This window comes from Pelodiscus sinensis, chromosome 19 (assembly GCF_052426305.1).
Source record: "Pelodiscus sinensis isolate ZL-2025 chromosome 19, ASM5242630v1, whole genome shotgun sequence".
NCBI classification, from domain to species: Eukaryota; Metazoa; Chordata; order Testudines; family Trionychidae; genus Pelodiscus; species Pelodiscus sinensis.
This window is the reverse complement of record NC_143070.1, coordinates 25972494-25988756: the sequence shown is the minus strand read 5'-3', so window position 1 is coordinate 25988756 and position 16263 is coordinate 25972494. Positions and strand designations below refer to the sequence as shown.

Genomic DNA, 16263 nt, shown 5'->3' with positions numbered 1-16263 from the left:
TGCTATTTCCAGAAGCGTTGGGTTAACTTGTCATTCAAACCTAGTATCCCTGCAGGCCCTGCCAGCCTGAGACCTGAGCGAGCAGGGCGGCTGCCCAGGGCTCCATGCTGAGGGGGATGCATATGAGTAGTGTTATGTGACCTTACCTGGGGCCAGGCAGCTAAACAGGAGGGAACCCAGCAGCCGGGGTCAGGGAGGGCAGAGGCACTTACTTGTGTCAGGTGAATCCTCTGTTCTGGTGGGAGCAGCAGGGTGGGTGGGTGCCTGGGTCAGGGGCTCCCCATTCTCTGTGGGACAGAGGCCCCTGTAGAAGCCCAGTGGGGAGAGGCGGGGCAGGCTGTGCTGGAAAGGGCTGGGGGTGGGTGGCTGAGTGGAGTGGGGATTGAAGAAGCGTCTGTGTGGGCACAGCCAAGCTCCCCAGCTGCTCTTCCAGGGCTGTGGCCGACCAACCTGCATTGCTGCCAGCCCGGGCTCAGCTCTGTCAGTGACCTGCCTAGCTGCCTCCCTGCCAGAGGGGATAGAAAGCAGGGATGTGTCTGCTCAGTCAATGTGAGGGGGTATGTCTTTGGGACATAGAATTTCTATTCTCTTATTTTCTTGTCTGGCCCTAGTGGCCTAATGAACAAGGCCCTGATCTTTGGCACCAGGGGTAGTGGGTTCAAGTCCCACCTGGGGTATAGAACTGTAACCTTCTGATTGTCTCCTGGGAAGCTCTGGCTTGCTTTTCCTCACAGGAGCTCAGAGATGGTTTCCCCAAGAAGTGCCATATCCCATAAGACAGCAGCTGCCTAGTCCCACCAGCTCAAGGAGTAACTCAGACAGAGGGAGGTGAGGTAGCTGGAGCAGAGCAGGGTCTGTCTGGTGACAAGTTAAAGGCTGAGGAGGGGTGGCTCAGTAGGAGCAAGGGGGGAGCTACTCTGTTGAAACCATCTGGCAACCCCACAAGGAGCCCAGGTGACAGGATACCTCTTAGTACTCACTGCAGCTCTCGACACCTTCACAAGGCTCCTCACAGCTCTCCACCATGGGGCAGGCAGGAGAGGATGGCTACCTCCAAGTGAGAAAGGCAAAGAGCCTTGTCTGACCTCACACAGCCAGTCTGGGACAGCACTGGGAACAGGGCACTGAAACTCCCTTCTCAGTCTAGAGTTTCACACCCTGAGTTTCACACCCCCCCAATGGATCAGAGGAGCTACAGCCCGGCCTAGGGATGGCTCAGCTCAGCCAGTGGGTTAGAAGCACCAGGACACGGAAGCTGCTCAGAGACAGCCACTGACTCATTTGGTGGGACTTAGGGAGAACAACAAGGTCCTGAGTCAACTGGCTTCTGCTCAGCCAATCAGAACCAGAACCAGGACTCTGAATCACAGGCCAGTGTTTCCAGCCTTTGTGTTTATGTGCCATGGACAGCCAAACCCATTCACAAACTTTTGCCAGACCAGTAACTTTATATTTACATATCTGCATATACATTATGCAAATAACAAATATGCAAATAAACTGTTACCAGTCCCTAACAGATCAGTGTTTGCAGATATCTACACTAAAAAGAAATGTGGCAGGAGCTGGGCAGGGTCTGGCCAGGCTGGGGGCGCTGCCCTTGGGAGAGGTTCCCAGGGAGCAGCTTTCTACATCCCCTCCTGGCTGCAGCCCAGACTCTGGGGGCCCAGCAGTGCTGCACCCAATGCTGGGGCTCAGGGATACACCCAGAGCCGGGCCCAGGGGCCCCGCAAGCAGAGGGCAGGAAAGAAGCCAGGCTGAGGCTTTGCAGAGAACAGGCCGGGGACCTGGAAGGAGGAGACTCCAGCGTGCACAGAGCCTGCGCAGGGCCAGCCTGCTGGGAGGGGAGCAGGAGCATCCAGCACCATTCAGGCCAGCGGTGGAGCTCTGAGAACCAAGCCCCCTGCAGTAGCATTGTGGCCAGGGGGCTCTGACCCACAGGGGAGCCTGGCCCCAGAGCCCAGGGCCTGGGAGACTGGTCAGCAAGTGAGACTCGCCCATCAGTCCAAGCTGCTTTCTCCCCGGCTGCCGTTCCTGCCTGTTCCATGCCAGCGCCACACACAGGCCAATGGGGCAGGACGGGGGGTGTCAGTGGGGCCCTGCTCTCAGTCCGTCCCTCACAGGCCCTATGGGCTGCTGGAGGGCTGAGCCCGTCGCCCAGGCCTGGCGCAGGGATGGAACATGGGGCACGTTTCCCCCTGTGAGCTTGTGCGGGGGCAGGAGGGAGCCACACGGGCCCAGCTGAAGGTTTTGTGCTGGGGCTGGAGGCTTGAGCCCGAGCTGTCGGCCTCAGCGGGACTTGCTCCTCCCCCCTCTCCTGCCTTGCTGCCTCCTTTGGCCAGCAGCGCTCAGGGGGCAGCCGGGAGAGCCGGCACCAAGGGCAGAGGAGGCTAAGGCACAAGCCCCTCAGAGGGGACAGGCCTGAGGCCTCTGGCTTGCCCAGGCTCACGCCAAGGGGCTTGCTGTGGTGCTGGGCGGGGGTGGGAGGCCAAGCCCAGGTCGGTGGGAGAAGGATCAGCCCGACAGTGCAGCAAGGGGAACCACAGATGCGACGTTTCTGTCTGGTTTCACTCAAGGGTCCTTCTGCAGGTGAAGCATCCATGATACCCATGTGTTGCTGGGCTCTCCTGACCCTCCCCTGGGAGGCTGTCCCCATGGGGGGCTCTTGCCCTGGCACTCAGGGAGGGGCCAAACTGGACAAAGCAGCCTGCCCCAGGCACTTTCCATAGCTCAGCTGGCAGAGCAGAGGACGGTAGCGGGTGCTCGGCAAGTGTCCTTGGGTTGCTGATTCAACTCCAGCTGAAAGGAGAGATTCTTCTCCCTCCCCCTGGCTGCAGGCCCGGCCTTAGGACTTGGCGGCTGCCTTGGGTCTGACCCTCAGAGCCCGATGCTACAATTGACAAAACGGTTTTGGGTACCAGCTGCCAATCAAATGTCTTGGTCTGTGCAGACTGTCATGGCTCCTTCCCCACTCTGGCATGATAAATGCAGAAGTGGGGGCCAGCAAGTGTACCCCAAAGCCTTTTCTACCAGGCTTTGGTATCAAACTTCCCCCAAGATCTTAAAAACCTAGATCTTGGGAATAAAACTTCCGCTGCCACCACCCAAATGTTGCTAAAGAAACCAGGGGAAAGACCATTTGGGAAATCTTCCCCCTAAAACAAAAATCCGGGCACACCATTAACCACTGCCAGGTTAATAAAAGAAAAGAAAGAACTTTTATTATTACACCAATATTCTGGTTGCAAGTATAATGACTAGAGAGGAAGGTAACAAAATATACTCATGGAGAAACTCCATGGGCCTAGAACTTAGTTACAAAGAAAAGCCAAAACATCTTTTACACAGTGCCAGATCTCAGATCCCATACCCAATCCTTAAAACAATAAAATCTAACGAAACTGCCTAAACTTTACCCTACTTACAGAAAATGAAGAATGGTGTCTTGGAGAGAGAGAGACATGCTTGTCCCTCTCTGTAGCTGCAGAGAACTCTCAGAGAGACAAAAAGGGAGAAAGGGAAAAAAACCCAAATTCCTTTGTCCCAGTTTGAAAAGTCCCACCTACATTCTTATTGGTCTCTCCACCTGGCTAGGTGTAGTTAACCCCTTAATCCCCAGGCTGCTGGCTAACCCTCATAATCATGACACAGACCTCAAGACACGGCAAGAGCTGGAGGGGAACGGTGAATAGCTGCACTTTGGAATGGGAACATGTTCTCTGGTGCCCTCTGGATTTTCTTTAGAGAGTCTTAGCTAGACCCTCTAAATCAAATTCTGGGAGATGGATTGCAGCAGAAATCTCCACCTGAGTAAAGACATGGCCTAATGGTGCAATTAGCTAGATGCTGACCAGGGCCGGCCTGAGCCATTCTAGCGCTCTGGGCATGTGGCACTGCCCCCGGGCTCACAGTGCATGTGCAGTCCAGCCCCCTCGATGCGCGGAGCTTGTGGTGGCAGGATGCCCTTGTGCTGCCCAGCCTGGCACAGCCACTGCCGCTGGCACACAGCCCATTTTCGCGATCGGGGATTTTTTGCACTAAACAGTACTGTACTGTCTACACTGGCCCTCTTGCGCAAATGATTTACGCATGAGGGCTTTTTCCCCAACGGAAGCAGCATAGTATTTCTGCAAGAAGCATTGATTTCTTACAGTAGGAAGTCAGTGTTCTTGCGGAAATTCAAGCATCCAGTGTAGACAGCTGGCAAGTTTTTCCGGAAAAGCAGCTGATTTTCTGGAAAAACTGCCCCATGGGCCTCGCCCGCACCATGCTCAGGGCCTGGGGATTTTCTGTCCCTTTGCCAGACCAAATAACTAGCCCCCCCCCTCCTCCACCACCACCACCACCACCACCACCACTGCTCTGGAGTCTTTGCCTCTCATGGGCCTTCTCATCCTCAGGCTCCGTTTTGTCTCCAGACAGACCCTGCTACAGCCACCTCCCTCTGGCTGTCACTCCTGGGCCTTCTAGAGCAAAATGTGCCTCTTCATTCTGACTTTGAATACACAGGCTTTTAGCAAACACACCTGCATTTTCTAGGGAGGGGTCTGAACAGTTTTTGCAGAGAGAGAGAGAGAGCACACCAGCCACCATGGATCATCCTTGAAAACTGTCTCAGAGAGCCAAAGAAAGCCAATTATTTGTCAATGAGAGGAAACCGTCACCCCAGGTGGGATTTGAACCCACAATCCCTGGCTTAGAAGGCCAGTACCTTGTCCATTAGGCCACTGGGGTACACAGAAAACAGTGCCAGGGACAGAAATTCACCCTTCTAAATGTCCCTTCCTTGGCTTTTAGCTCCTTATTAAGCCCCTTTGAAGAAGCCAGATACACAGGAAGGGCTGATCTCATCCCTCTGAAATCAGCTTTCCATGGGTATCAGTAGCTGGCTCCAAGTCATGGCTTCCCCAGGCTGGCACCGAGGGGCATTATCAGCTTTGTCACGTGGGAGTTGGGCTCATCCCAGGTACAGGCTGGTCAGCAGCAGCACCTGCACGTACCTGGGCACCCAGGGGAGCAGCAATAAGGTCCTGATTTTAAGAGGAATAAGGGATCTTCCGGAAAAGGTTTATTTTCTGAAAGATCCCTGTCTAGACTGGCGCTTTTTTCCAGCAAAGCCCCAAGCCGGAAAAAAGTGGAGGCCATGTTCATGCAAATGCCTTGGGGAAAATTTAAATCCCCGTGGCATTTGCAATTCCAAAGTGTCTCATTAGCATCCCTTTTCTGGAAAAGGGTGCCAATGTAGACACAGACATTGGGTTTCGAAATTTGCGTAGGTTTTTCCAGAAGGACAGTGCAGTGTAGACACAGCCTGAGTGTTGCTCAGCACTGGTAGGAGACAGGGAGGGACAAAACAGTCTAAAAGCACCTGCAGCTTTTCAGAACAACCCCCAGCCCCAACCCCTAGGACCAGCCCTTCCCTCCACCCTCACTAGGGTCTGCTGGGAATTGCCTGGATGCCAGCCCACCCCAGTGTCAGCCTAAGGATTGACTGGTCTGTAAAAGCTGCATGAATGTCTAGCTGTGCTCATATTAACCATTACAGCTTAGAAGTCCAACGTGCTTTCCATTGCATGACAGAGCCTGATCGACTACTGAGTTTGATATCTCCACTCTCTGCTTTTCAGCATGGCAATTGCTGGGGGTCTGTCGCTTTTGGGAGAGGAGGTAGGAAGAGGGAGGCAGCCACTGAAATTAAAGGATAAGAGCTGAGCACAGAGACATTGATCCCACTACCTCTCATATGCTAAGCAAGCATTCTACCACTTGAACTAATTCCCCTGCCTGCAACAGGGCCTGCTGCCTCACCCACCTTGTTCCAGAGCCCACAACATCCCTGCGGCTGCCCAAAGCTCCTTTCTGAAAGGGCCACTTGTGGGACTGACACCCGTGGGCCGGCTAGCTCGGAGGTTTAGGACGTGGTGCTCATATCACACTGACGCGTCTTAAGAGCAAGCCCCTTATTTCAAGCTATAACGGGCTCGCTATTCTGATGTCCCTTCATGGCAGGAGGAGGGAGGGATGTTTCGGAATAGCGATTTATTTGGAAATAAGTGCTGTGTAGCCAGCGCCAAATTACAAAATACGCTATTTCAAAATAGGCGCATTGATTATTTTGAACTATGGGACACACCCCTAGTGAGTTAGAGCTGAACTCTGCCCCCAGCTCCCTGCTACACTCACCCACATACTGACTCCCTCGCTGCCATGGGGCTGTTTGCATTGGCCTCTTCTCTCTGTCACCAGGCTTCAGCCAGGACTGAGACTCAGGCAGGAGAATGTGACCCGGCTCCCTGCACCTGAGTCCTGCATTTCTCATCCCTTCAGAGACACTTGCTAGTGGAGGAATAAATCACAGTCATGTGAGTGTAGATTATGGAACTTTGTAGTTGTTGTTGCCTTGGAAACTCCCCACAGACCTTCCCCTGGGGTCCCGGGCAGCCCGCTCACACTGCACAGCTCACTTCGAGGTGAGGGTGCTGTGTAGACGTGCTCATCCTGTTGAGGGCCAGCCTGCTGGGGGGAGGCTCCGGCCACTTCCTTTCCTTGTCTCTCTCAGGCTGTCTCTACACTGCAGAGCTACGTCTACACTGCAGGCTTTTAGCACAAGAGCAAGTGCTCTTGTGTAAAAACTTGCAGAGCGTCTACACTGCAGGTACCTTCTGTGTAAGTAAATTTATAGTTCAGCATCAGACAACAGGGCTTCTTGCACAGAAGTTATTGCTCTCCCCACGAGTAATAAGCCCTCTTGTGCAAGAACTCGTCCACAAGGAGGCAGTGTGGATGGGCAACAGCAGTTTCTTGCTCAAGAAAGCCCTATGGCTAAAATGGCCATCAGAGCTTCCCTGCGCAGGAGAACGTCCACACTGCCATGGGCGCTCTTACAGAAAAGCACTTTTCTTGTGCAAAAGCACATGGCAGTGCAGAGACACTGTTGCGCAAGACCTTTTGCACAAGAACTCTTGCACAAAACAGTTCTTGAGCAAGAAGCCTGCAGGGTAGATGTAGCCAGGGGGCTTTTGGGTTTGTTACCAGCACTGAGCTTTGTACAACAGCCCAGGGAACATTGTGAAAAGCTAAAACCTTCCAGCCCTGGGGGTCTCTGGCCAGTCAGCAAGTGGCAGAAAGATTCCCTGAAGCACTGACTTTAGGTGATTTGAAACAAAGCCATATAGTTCAGATGAGGTGGCCGAGTGGTTAAGGCGATGGACTGCTAATCCATTGTGTTCTGCACACATGGGTTCAAATCCCATCCTCATTGGGTGTTTGCAGCCTTCTCTCTTGCTTCTCCGAGAAGTTCAGTACCAGCCCCTCCTGTATCCCTGCCTGCCCCAACCCCTCCCACTGCAGCCTGGGAAAGGAGAAATCTCCACAGAGACACTCCCAGCTGGGACCCTCAATCCCTTCTGCCCTCAAGGGGAAACCTCACAAAGGAGATTCCAGGCAGCCAGGCCATGGGGGTCTCTGAGATGCCCCAGCCCTGCAGCCTGTCCCACCTGGCTGTTGCCATGGTCCCTCTGTGAGGTCACTGCCTCCCAACCAATGAGCTGAGGTGCTGCACAAGGCCCTTGTGATGTCACTGCTGCCTTGCAGGCTCATGTCCTGCCCCTGGCCAGCCCCTTGGCATGTGTGAGCTGCTCCCCCTCTGCCCCTGTCACTCAGGGCTGGTTCTGGGGCTCAAGCAGGGAACATCAGAGGCTGCCAGGGGCCCCCCTGTGGGGCTGTGAGTGTTGCTGTCCCTGCTGTACAGACAGGGCCATAGAGCCTCAGGAGGCTGCAGCGGTGGGAGACACTTCCCTGGTTTTGGGAGGGAGACGAGACGTCAAGGCCCATGACTTGGAGCCAGCTACAGATACCCATGGAAAGTTGATTTTCAGAGGAATGAGATCAGCCCTTCCTTGTATCTGGCTTCTTCAAAAGGGCTTAATCAGGATCTAAAATTGAAGAAGGGCCATTTAGAAGGGTGAATTTCTGTCCCTGGCTTTTTTTTCTGTGTACTCTGGTGGCCTAATGGACAAGGCACTGGCCTTCTAAGCCAGGGATTGTGGGTTCAAGTCCCACCTGGGTTGACAGTTTCTTCTCACTGATAAAGAGTTTACATTGCTCTGCTCTCTGAAGTAGTTAGCAAGGCAGCTCCACAGTTGCTGTTCCCCTTTCTACACAAGCTGTTCAGACCCCTCACTAGCCAATGCTGGTGTTAGGTGCAGATCTGAGTGCTAAAATCCCAGGGATTCAAAGTGAGAATGAAAGGATGCATTTTTCTCTAGAAGGCCCAGGAATCACAGGTAGAGAGAGGAGGTGGCTGTAGCAGAGCAGGGTCTGTCTGGAGACAAAGCGGAGCCTGAGGCTCAGAAGGCCTATGAGAGGCAGCGACACTGTCCCTTCTTGCGCAAGAAAAACCCTCTTGCGCAATGCCGGTCTTCCTGAAAAATAATAGGTGTAATGTCATTGCTCTAGTGTAGATGCTCCTTCTTGCTCAAAAGCCTCTTCTGAGCTCAGGGGCCAGGTGTGCTCCTTCTTGCTCAAAAGCCTCTTCTGAGCTCAGGGGCCAGGTGGGTGACCTGCCCTGCAGCTATAATGGCATCAGACCCCTCCCACCCGCCTGCTCAGTCTGGAGATGGAGCTCCAGTGGCCTCAGACACCCAGCGAGAGGAACAAAACTCTCGTTACTGAACCTCAGGGCATAGAAGCTGAAGCACCTGAACCTTGTAACAACCAGCTGAGCCCCAGCAGGTCCCACTGAGATTTGAACTCAGATTGCAGGATTCAGAGTCCTGAGTGCTGCCCCTTACACCATGGGACCTGTGGTGGGAAAGTGCAGTGGGCACCTCTGACTCTCAGCTCTCAGGCTGGCCTCTGCTCTCCTGGCTTCTCTCCAGCTGCTTCATCTCCCAGGACTCTCTGTCCTGCCCCAGCTCTGCTGCTTTCAGGGCAAATCCCTTGTTAGGACCAGTCACACTCTGGGGTCAGTGAGGGTCCCTCCCACCTGAGATGTGAGTCACACAAAAGCCTCGTTTCCTGCTCCATTCCCAATGCTGGATGCAAACACATGGTTGCTCTGGGGGTGTAGCAAGTGCCCCCTTAAAAAGCTCATCAATTGAAATGAAACTTTTACATCTCCAGCTGTGTCACGCTTTGGATTTCTATTGACCAGGGATTCTTCAAATGACCACAAACCCCTCATGTGCTCTAGTGCCAATGCACATAAACCAGACAAACCCGCCCCTCAGCTGGAACCAATTCAAACCGGCTGTGTGTGTGTGTCTGGTTTCTGTTTCCATCCATTCAACAAGGGTATGATCTGATCTGGATGCCCATTGGCTCCTTCTTGTGCAAAAGCTTCTTTTGAAAAAAATGGTGGCATGCAAATGAGGCTCGGCGATATTCCACACTTAGCCGCATTTGCATATTACTTGCACAAGAAGCCACGAGTGTAGACAGCCTGGGAGTCAAAGGTGTTGTCTGGGTCCATATAATAGAACAGTTTTAGCAGTAAGACTGCAGAGGGCACCTTGGCTTAGCTGCCTTATAACAGAAGATATTGGGTTCAATTCCCAGTGGTGCCTTGCTGTACCCTTTATTCATATTTTCCTATGTGCTTCTGAGACACAGGAGAGGCCTCCCCTGGCCACCCATAAAACTGCTGGTTCAGGAAAAGGCTAATTGGGGAGGCTTGTTAGGGAGAAGGAAACCACAAGCCTGGAGCGGGTGCAGAGGTGACTGGCACTGGCTGGGCAGGGCTCTGACTCCCACTGTAAGTCGCTGGGTACCACACACTGGCCAGTGAGTCCTGCTCCATGGTCGTCCCAGTGCTCCGGGTGCGAGAGACGTGCCTGTAACTCCCTGCTGGAAGTGTGGGCTCTGCCCTGCCTGGTGGGGGAGGGGACAAGCACAGGCTGGTTGACAGGAGCTCTGACACTCCAGCATCGGGGTCGTCCAGCCTGTCAGATGGATTCAGACCAGGCCGGTCAGAGCCTCTCGTGCTCACCAAAGGGGATTCTGCACTTGCTGTCTTGGGAGCCAGGGTCACATTGCAGAGCTCCCCCAGGGACGTCCCACAGCGCTGCCAGGCCAGCCACAGCCGCTCTCCCTGCCCTCGGCAACGTGGCTGCATTTTATCCTTCCCCTTCAGTAACAACTAGCCATTCCCCACCAGCCCCAGATCCTGTGGGACCCGCTCCCTTCCCTATGAGCAGTGAGCACAAGTGTGGCTCCCTGCTGAGGCTGCGGCTGTGGGAACAAGCCCCTGGCTTTGGGAGGGAGACGAAATGTCCAGGTGTTGAGTTTCACCCATGGCTAGTGTGGGGTGACCCACACTTTGGGGGCAGCTGGAGGTACCTCCTGAGAGCTGGTTTTCAGAGGGGTGTGATCAGCCCTTCCTGTGTTTCTGACTCCTTCCAAGGGCTTGAATCTGGCACCTAAAATTGAGGAATGTGCATTCGGAAGAGGGAATTTCTGTCTCTTTGTTATCCTTAGCGTGCCCCAGGAGCCAGCGACGGTAGCGAGGGGGGTGGCTGCAGCACAATTCCAGGCCTGGGGCACATTGAACAATTGTTTGAAATATTTTTAAAACAAAAAATATGAAAAACTTTAGGCTCCATCTACACTGCAGGCTTCTTGCCCAAGAACTGTTTTGGGCAAGAGTTCTTGTGCAAGAGCACATCCACACGGCCATGTGCTCTCGCCCAAAAGGGCAGAATAGCTCAGTGGTTTGAGCATTAGTTTGCTAAACCCATGGTTATGAGTTCAATCATTGAGGTAACCATTTAGCAATCTGGGGCAAATCTGTCAAGGATGGTTCTTGGAGTTTCCATGAGCACAGAGACAGAACTGGCTGACCTCTCAAGGCTCCTTCCAGCTCTATGAGGTGCTATATATCCTTACAAAGAACATGCATGGACAGTCTCTTGTGCAAGAAAGCTCTTATGGCTACTTTAGCCATAGGGGTTTCTGGCACAAGAAATCCCTCTTGCCTGTGCACACTGCCTTCTGGTGCAAGAGGGCTTATTCGTTATGGGGAGAGGAATAACTCTTGCACAAGAAGCCATCTTTTCCAATGGTTTACTGCACATTTTCTTGTGCAAGAATGCACATGCAGGGTAAACACTCCGCTAGTTTTTGCACAAGAACAGCTATTCTTGTGCAAAAAGCCTGCAGTGTAGACATAGACGTGCAGTGTGAAAAACCTCAGAACAACAAGCTCACCCCAGCAGCTCCCACTGAGATTTGAACTCAGCTTGTAGGATTCAAAGGCCTGACCTACATGGTACTGTGTGTGTGGGTACCTGAGCTACTAAGTTTTCCAGCTGGCCTCTGCACTCCTGGCTTCCCTCCTGCTGCTTCATCCCTCTGGCTATGACTACACGGCACATTTATTTTGGAATAAGCTGGTCTCGAATAGTTATTCCAAAATAGCTTATTTCGAAATAGCGCGTCTACACTGCAGGGAAACCTCAGAATAGTCCGAGGCAGGCTCCCCAGTGTAGACGAGCTACCTCGATTTAGAGCCCTTTCAGGCTGGAGCCAGGGGAAGCAGGAGGCAGGAAGAGCTCCAGTCTGCACAGCTCCTCTTTGCGCAAAAGCCTCTTGTGCAAAAACGGACCCCAATTAATTATGCAAGGAAAATCCCTGGGCTGCAATGCTTAGTTACACACAATAAGAATAATCCACCAGCTCAGACGTGATTTCTAAACCCCCAAACAAGGAAAATAATAAAATCTGATGGACTAGGTAGTCCCCATGGGCTTTGCCTGCACCATGCTCAGGGCCTGGGGATTTTCTGTCCGTTTGCCAGACCAAATCACTAGCCCCACTGCTCTGGAATCACTGCCTCTCATGAGCCTTCTCATCCTCAGGCTCCGCTTTGTCTCCAGACAGACCCTGCTCTGCTACAGTCACCTCCCTCCGGCTGTCACTTCTAGAGCAAAATGCATCCCTTCATTCTGACTTTGTACACCTGGGCTTTTAGCACTCAGATCTGCACCTAACACCAGCATTGGCTAGTGAGGGGTCTGAACAGCTTCTGCAGAGAGAGAGAGAGAGAACCACTCTGGAGCATCCTTGCCAACTGTCTCAGAAAGCAGAGGAATGTAAATTCTTTGTCAGTGAGAGGAAACTGTCACCCCAGGTGGGACAGTGCCAGAGACAGAAATTCACCTTCTAAATGTTCCTTCTTCAACTTTTAGCTCCTGATTAAGCCCCTTTGAAGAAGCCAGATACACAGGAAGGGCTGATCACACCCCTCTGAAAATCAGCTTTCCATGGGTATCGGTAGCTGGCTCCGAGTCATGAGCCTTGACGTCTCGTCTCCCTCCCGAAACCAGGGTAGTGTCTCCCATCGTTGCAGCCTCCTGAGGCTCTATGGCCCTGTCTGTACAGCAGGGGAGTAACACTCATAGCTCCACAGGAGGGTCCCTGGCCTAGCAATGTGGCCCCCCCTGAGCAGCCTCTGATGTTCCCTGCTTGAGCCCCAGAACCAGCCCTGAGTAAGGGGGGCAGGGAGAGGAGCTCACACATGCCAAGGGGCTGGCCAAGGGCAGGACATGAGCCTGCAAGGCAGCAGTGACATCACAAGGGCCTTGTGCAGCACCTCAGCTCATTGGCTGGGAGGCAGTGACCTCACAGAGGGACCATGGCAACAGCCAGGTGGGACAGGCTGCAGGGCTGGGGCATCTCAGAGACCCCCATGGCCTGGCTGCCTGGAATCTCCTTTGTGAGGTTTCCCCTTGAGGGCAGAAGGGATTGAGGGTCCCATCTGGGAGTGTCTCTGTGGAGATTTCCCCTTTCCCCAGGCTGCAGTGGGAGGGGCTGGGGCAGGCAGGGATACAGGAGGGGCTGGCACTGAACTTCTGGGAGAAGCAAGAGGGAGGGCTGCAAACACCCGATAAAGATGGGATTCGAACCCCTGCGTGCAGAGCACAATGGATTAGCAGTCCATCACCTTAACCACTCAGCCACCTCATCTGAGCTGTTAGGGTTTGTTTCAAATCACCTGAAGTCAGCACTTCAGGGAACCTTTCTGCCACTTGCTGACTGTCCAAGGACACCCAGGGCTGGAAGGTTTTGGCTTTTCACAATGTTCCCTGGTTTGTTGTACGAAGCTCAGTGCTGGTAACAAACCCAAACACCCCCTGGCTACATCTACCCTGCAGACTTCTTGCTCAAGAATTGTTTTGTGCAAGAGTTCTTGTGGAAAAGGTCTTGCGCAACAGTGTCTCTGCACTGCCATGTGCTGTTGCACAAGAGAAGTGCTTTTCTGCAAGAGCGCACATGGTAGTATGGACGCTCTCCTGAGCAGGAAAGCTCTGACGGGCATTTTAGATATCGGGCTTTCTTGAGCAAGAAACCCCTGTTGCCCATCCACACTGCCTCCTTGTGGACGAGTTCTTGCACAAGAGGGCTTATTCCTCGCAGGGAGAGGAACAATTCTTGCGCAAGAAGCCCTGTTGTCTGATGCTGCAATATAAATTTACTTGCGCAAGAACCTGCCTGCAGTGTAGACGCTCTGCAAGTTTTTACACAACAGCAGTTGCTCTTACACAAAAAGCCTGCAGTGTAGACGTAGCCCTGCAGTGTAGACACACCCTGAGAGAGACAAGGAAAGGAAGTGGCCAGAGCCTCCCCCCAGCAGGCTGGCCCTCAACAGGACGGGCACGTCTACACAGCACCCTCACCTCGAAGTGAGCTGTGCAATGTGAGCGGGCTGCCGGGGCCCCCAGGGGAAGGTCTGTGGGGAGTTTCCAAGGCAACAACAACAACAAAATTTCATAATCTACACTCATGTGACTGTGATTTATTCCTCCACTAGCAAGTGTGTCTGAAGGGATGAGAAATGCAGGGCCCAGGAGCAGGGAGCCGGGTCACATTCTCCTGCCTGAGTCTCAGTCCTGGCTGAAGCTTGGCTACAGAGAGACGAGGCCAATGCAAACAGCCCCATGGCAGCGAGGGAGTCAGTACGTGGGTGGGTGGAGCAGGGAGCTGGGGGCAGAGTTCAGCTCTAACTCACTAGGGCTGCGTCCCATAGTTCAAAATAATCGATGCGCCTATTTTGAAATAGCTTATTTTGTAATTTGGCGCTGGCTACACAGCACTTACTTCGAAATAAATCGCTATTGCGAAACATCCCTCCCTCCTCCTGCCATGCAGGGACATCGGCATAGCGAGCCCGTTATGGTTTGAAACAAGGGGCTTGCTCTTAAGATGCGTCAGTGTGATATGAGCACCATGTCCTAAACCTCCGAGCTAGCCGGCCCACGGGTGTCAGTCTCACAAGTGGCCCTTTCAGAACGGAGCCTTGGGCAGTGGCAGCGATGTTGTGGGCTCCGGAACAAGGTAGGGGAGGTAGCAAAAGCTTTTGTAGGCAGGGGAATTAGCTCAAGAGGTAGAGCGCTCGCTTAGCATGCGAGAGGCAGTGGGATCCATGCCCACATTCTCCAACTCTAGTTCAGTTCTTATCCCTTAGTTTCACTGTTGGGTGCTCAGTGGCCCCCTCCCTCTTGGTACCTGCTCTCCCAAAAGAGACAGACCTGGCTCCCCTTTCTTTTCCCCCAGCAATTGCCGTGCTGCAAAGCAGAGAGTGGAGATAACAAACTCAGCAGTCCCTCAAGCTTTGTGGTACAATGGAAAGCCTGTTGGGCATTTATGCTGTAGTGGCTAGTGTGAGCCCAACTAGACAGTCATAGGTTGTGGGTTCAAGTCCCACCAGTGTTACTTTAGCGGCTTTCTCATTTCCAGGCAATCCTTAACGCTGAAATTGGGGTGGGCTTCAGTCCAGGTAGTTCCCAGCAGACTCCAGTGAGGGTGGAGGGAAGGGCTGGTTCTTGGCTGAGGGTTGATCTGAAACGCTGCAGGTACCATGTCCTGCCCAGGAAGGCAAGACTGGTCTTTCCACAGCGCCCCTCCCCCAGAGCCAAGGTTCCCTCTAAGCCAGGCCTGGGCAATACAGGCCAGCAGGCTGTATCTAGACACTCCCTGCTTGCCCCACCCCCACAAGCTGCTGAGAACAGGGACTGCTGGGCAGTTAGTGTCCCTGTTCCCAGCACAATCCCATTGGCTGGTTTCTGGCCATATGAAGCGTCATCCCCCCTCCACTCAGGCTCTTATTCATCGACCCAGATGGCCCCTGCAGCTTGTGTGGGGACAAGGCAGACAGGCTGCCTGAGAAATGTGCTGGGCTGCTGGCCGGGAGTGAGCCAGGTAAGTCTCCCAGCCAGAGCCTGACTGACACCCCAGCCCCTCCCTTCCCTCAACCCCCGGGTACCGCACGTAAACCAAACCCTCTCCCCCCACCTGAACCCACATCCCTCCCAGATCCTGCACCCCAGTCCTCTGCCCCAGTCTCCTGTCTGCACCCAGCCTCCATCCCAGACCCAAAGCCCAGCCTCAAAGCTGCTTACTGATCCCTTCCCAGCCAGGGGCTCTGGACTCTGCCCCTGGAGCTGCCCTGTCTTCTCCAGAGCCCTTTGGCTGGCACCGGGGAGGCCTGAGTCCAGGCAGTGTCCAGTGGAGCCCTGCAGAGGCAGAGGGAAGGGCTGGTACTTTGGGGTGGGGCCGGGGGCTGTTCTGAAAGGCTGCAGGCGCCGTTAGACCCTTTTGTCCTTCCCTGTCTCACCCCAGCACTGAGCAACACTCAGTGTCGGTCTGAGCATCCGTCCTGCTCTGGGACGTGTCTCTGTGGCAGGAACCTGCCCAGGCGGCTCTCGCAGTGAGGCCCCTCCCTGGCAGCACGGAGCAGTGAGAGCTGAGTGAAGGGGGAGGCAGGACCAGGGGGAGAAGGCTCCATGACTGTGTCAGAGGGAGGCTCTGCCCTGGCCAGTGGGGAATCGTTGCCTCTCCGAGGGGCCCAGGCCTGGTGGGTCATTTCCCCAGGTTACTGAGTGGGGGCTGGAGCCAGTTCTGGGTTGTCTCCTTCAACAACCAAACTGAACCAATGGATCTTGTGCCAACCTGACACTGCGCTGGGCTAGTGCTGTGTGTGCCACAGAGCTTCCTGCAGGGCTGCCCACATGGGAGAGGGGAGGGGCAGTTTGAGTCACCAGCTCTGTCCCTTCTGAAAATGGCAAGTGTTGTTTTAGCAGTGAGGGAGAGGTGGGAAGGAGCCTGAAGTAACCTCTTGGGTCTCAGCTGCTGTAACATGTGGTAATGAGGTGAGAAAAATGACAAGGCAGTTGTCATATGAAATTTCAGTTTGGTTTCCCTGAGTGGGAATCGAACCCAGGCCACAGCAGTGAAAGTGCTGTATCCTAACCACTAGACCATCAGGGA

The 16263-nt window shown here is 53.9% G+C and overlaps 4 non-coding genes across 4 annotated transcripts; 1 reads left to right on the top strand and 3 right to left on the bottom strand.

Annotated features, from left to right (window-relative positions):
- Window positions 1-4661: 4661 nt before the first annotated feature.
- TRNAR-UCU (transfer RNA arginine (anticodon UCU)) lies at window positions 4662-4734 on the bottom strand. The gene has a single exon. It is a non-coding gene; the product is annotated as a tRNA-Arg (tRNA).
- Window positions 4735-7179: 2445 nt separating this feature from the next.
- On the top strand, window positions 7180-7261 carry TRNAS-GCU (transfer RNA serine (anticodon GCU)). The gene has a single exon. It is a non-coding gene; the product is annotated as a tRNA-Ser (tRNA).
- Window positions 7262-8731: 1470 nt separating this feature from the next.
- Window positions 8732-8803, bottom strand: TRNAQ-CUG (transfer RNA glutamine (anticodon CUG)). The gene has a single exon. It is a non-coding gene; the product is annotated as a tRNA-Gln (tRNA).
- A 7388-nt stretch (window positions 8804-16191) lies between these two features.
- On the bottom strand, window positions 16192-16263 carry TRNAE-UUC (transfer RNA glutamic acid (anticodon UUC)). The gene has a single exon. It is a non-coding gene; the product is annotated as a tRNA-Glu (tRNA).